We start from the raw sequence: 4189 nt of genomic DNA on the forward strand, positions 1-4189 counted from the left end.
TTTTTTTTTTTTTTGAGATGTAGTCTTGTTCTGTTGCCCCGGTTGGAGTGCAGTGGTGTGATCTCAGCTCACTGCAACCTCTGCCTCCTGGGTTCAAGTGATTCTCATGCCTCAGCCTCTTGAGTAGCTAGGACTACAGGCACGCACCACCATGCCCAGCTATTTCTTTTGTATTTTTGGTAAAAACAGGGTTTTACCATGTTGGCCAGGCTGGTCTTGAACTCCTGGCCTCAGGTGACCCATCCTCCTCGGCCTCCTTTCTTTATGACCCTACTGCAAAAGCCAAACATAAATGTCAAGTAAACTATGTCATTTTAGGCTACCATGCAATTTGTTTAAAATATAATAATGCCCTCCACAGCAAAAGCCTCCACGCAATTAGTCTCTTCAAAAGTTAAGGCATAATTACATTTTAGCCTATATTTGGTTGAATGTAATATAAATTTATCTTTTAGAAGTTTTAGTTTTAAGTTTTTATCAAAATATTTCTATGCTTAGTGTGAAATTTTGAGAGGTTTTACTTTAATTGACATTTATTTATTTATTGACTAGTAAAAATTGCATATATATGGCATATAACATCATGTTTTGATATTTGTATACATTGTGAAATGGCTAAGTCAATTTATTTTAACATATGCCTTGTTTCACAAATTTACTCTGTTTTGGTGGTAAGAACACGTAAAAAAATGACTCTCTAAGTAATTTTCAAGTATGCAGTACATTGTTACTATACTTTAACTGAGCATTAACTAGTTCTGTTGCTGTATCTTTTTACAAAGGAAATTTGGTATTACAGTCCTTTGCTAAATTGAGAACCAAAAGCAAATGCCCTCAGGGCACTTTTCTAGTAGGAGATTTTGGGATGAATATTTATCTGGAGGTTTCCAGGAATGCAAATTACCCACAAGAAACTAGCCACATTGATGGACACTAGCTATTTCCCATTGCTCTGACCCAGTAGCACTTTCTGGCTTTTTTTTTATGGCAAGAAAAGAAGGACCCTGCAAATCCTAGAAAATGGAAGGTCTTCCTGCTCCAGCCTGTGTTCTACAGCCTGATCTCCCACTTCTCACCCTCCCTGCCTCACCTCCTCCACTCTGTCTCCCTTTCCTTAGACATATCACTCTCCTGGCCCTAAGCATTTCTGGTAGCAACAACCATCATCCTGATAATTGTTGGGGTATGTTGTTCAGCTTTAGATACTGACAATCAGATATGATTACTCATGCTACCATCTTGGGGTACAAATATAGTCACATATCTTTTATTTCATTTCTCCAGAGACATGCTGAGCTACCTACCATTTCCCTCCTTTAGCAGGAAATTTGTATTTTTTGCTCTTCTCTTCCCTATTCTCACTCCCACAATTACTTAAGCATTCTGGAGACCTTTTCTGTCCAAGGAGGTCAGTCTTGTCTCCAAATGCTGGTAGGTAAAGACCTGGGAGTCTGATTAGTCTGCTAGAGGCCCCCAGTTTATGGATACCAGGACTCATTTTTGGCCCTTTAGTGAAATCACTGTGAAAATGGCCCTGTGTGGGCCAATGTGTCTTTGTTCAATGTTTTACAGATGCTCTTTCTCATCTAGATCTGCCAGGTCTTGGCACCATTGGCACAGATTTTTTTTTTTAAAGTTTATGCTCACACACCCAACCAAATGATCCCAGAGCATAATCTCTGTGTGAGAAGGGCTGTGTCTGGAGGAGTTTGCAGCCTCTGTCATACACTGTGCCAGAATGCCATCTCTTTCCCCTCCACCTCCTTCCTCCATCTAGTTGGTGCTGGAGTTGAGACTGGACCATCAGTCCAAACTCCTCATCCCTTCATGATAGTGTCCCCTTTGGGACCCTAGGGCTCCTCTTCCACCAACAGACCTCAGTAAAGACCCTTCTAACTTATTAGATAACTTCCCAATAAAATAGAACCTTCAAAAGGAAAAGCTGCCTGGGAAGCTTTTGTAAATTTGCCTGCCTGCGTTCTCAGTGAACAGATCTGCATCCCCAACATGTTTTAGTAAAGTGCAGTTTCACACACCACAGTAAGATCTGGTACTGCTTCCCTGGAGCCCTGGTGCCGGCCCACCTCACTCATGCCTAACCAAGAACACTACGAGCAGGCCACTCAAATGACTGCTCCTTGAGCTCCCAGAAAGTTCTCCAACCTGTCAAACTCCCCCACACTACTAGGGGACCATGAGAGTCTCTTGCTAAAAAATGCCAGCATCATTATGCATCCTGCTACCTTTTTTTTTTTTTTTTTTTTTTTTCGCTTTTGGACCCAACTCAGTACCTGGCACATAATAGGCATTTGGGGGAATACTTGGCCAGGCACAGTGGCTCACACCTGTAATCCCAGCACTTTGGGAGGCCGAGGCGGGCGGATGATGAGATCAGGAGATTGACACCATCCTGGCTAACATGGTGAAAGCCCGTCTCTACTAAAAAATAAAAAAAATAAAAAATAAAAAATTAGCCGGGCATGGTGGCAGGCACCTGCAGTCCCAGCTACTCAGGAGGGGGAGGCAGGAGAATGGTGTGAACCTGGGTGGCAGAGCTTGCAGTGAGCCTAGATCATGCCACGGCACTCCTGGGTGACAGAACAAGACTCCATCTCAATAAATAAATAAATAAATAAAATAAAATAAAAAAATAGCAAAGACCCGACTGGATGGAGAATTCTGCCCACGGCTCACAGGGAAAAACAGGAGGGAGGAAGGAGCGTAGAGAGGCGGTGAGGGTTGGTGTGCCACAGGTAAATATAAGTGTTGGGAGTGGTTAATGTTGATTTCACAGATGAATTAAAACATTTGATAACCCTGTAAATAGACTCCTATGTGTTTATGTAAATGGCACACTTAGCTTGTAGTTATAAGGTGCTAAAATAACTGCATGTAAAGGAAAGACTCCATCAGTCAAATGGTTGTTTTGCCTATGTGAAAGTCAAACAAGCAACTGGACTGATTTTTTTTCTCCTCTGAATTGACCCTTTGTTAAATGACCCAACACTGTAGTGCAAACTGCCAAGTGAAGGCAGCGCTGGCTGTTTTACTGATTACAGCCTTCCTCGGTTCCTGTGTGAAAAACGAAGCAAGGTAAATTTGCTAAACCATGATGCTGGCTCAATAAACATTTGTTATTGATTGGGATTGTAATCATTGAGGTTTTCAGGTAAGTATTTATTCTTCCAGGGCATTATATAAGTGATTAAAGGGAGAAATGAGTAGAATAAATATGAACAGTAGGTTCCGTTTTTATCATTTTGTGATCTAACTTAAGGATAATCTTTTATTTTTATTGTAGTAAAGACAGGCACATTTATGTATCTGTAAATATGCACTACTTAAAGAGCCTGTGGTAGGCTGAACAATGGCCTCCCAAAGATGTCTAATCCCAGGCACTTGTGATATGCTACTAGATTGGTACAAAAGTAATTGTGGGTTTTGCAATGAAAAGTAATGGCAAAACCCACAACTACTTTTGCACCAACCTAATACTTTATATGGCAAAGGGATCTCTGCAGACATGATTAAATTAAGGATTTTTGAGACAAGGAGATTATCCTAGATTATCCAGGTGAACCCAGTGTAATCACAAAGGTCCTTTAAATGTGGAGGAGTGTGGAAGAAGGCCAATCAGGGAGAGACGGGAAGATGCAGCAACACTGCCAGCTCTGAAGATGGAAGAAGGGGCCATGAGCCAAGGAATGCAGGAAGCCTCCACAAGCTGGAAAAGGTAAAAACATGGATACTTCCCTAGGACCTCCAAAAGGAGGCAGCCCTGACAACACCTTGTGTGATGGTTAATACTGGGTGTCAACTTGATTGGATTGAAGGATACAAAGTATTGATCATGGGTGTGTCTGTGAGGGTGTTGCCAAAGGAGATTAACATCTGAGTCAGTGGGCTGGGAAAGGCAGACCCACCCTTAATCTGGGTGGGTACAATCTAATGAGCCGCCAGCTCAGCTAGAATATAAGCAGGCAGGAAAATTTGAAAACACTGGCCTAGCCTCCCAGCCTACATCTTTCTCCCGTGCTGGACGCTTCCTGCCCTTGAACATCGGACTCCAAGTTCTTCAGTTTTGGAACTCAGACTGGCTCTCCTTGCTCCTCAGCCTGCAGAGAGCCTACTGTGGGACCTTGTGATCATGTGAGTTAATACTTAATAACCTCATATATATATATATATA

The sequence above is a fragment of the Rhinopithecus bieti genome, unplaced genomic scaffold (assembly GCF_001698545.2).
Source record: "Rhinopithecus bieti isolate Rb0 unplaced genomic scaffold, ASM169854v2 scaffold_13747, whole genome shotgun sequence".
Taxonomy (NCBI): domain Eukaryota; kingdom Metazoa; phylum Chordata; class Mammalia; order Primates; family Cercopithecidae; genus Rhinopithecus; species Rhinopithecus bieti.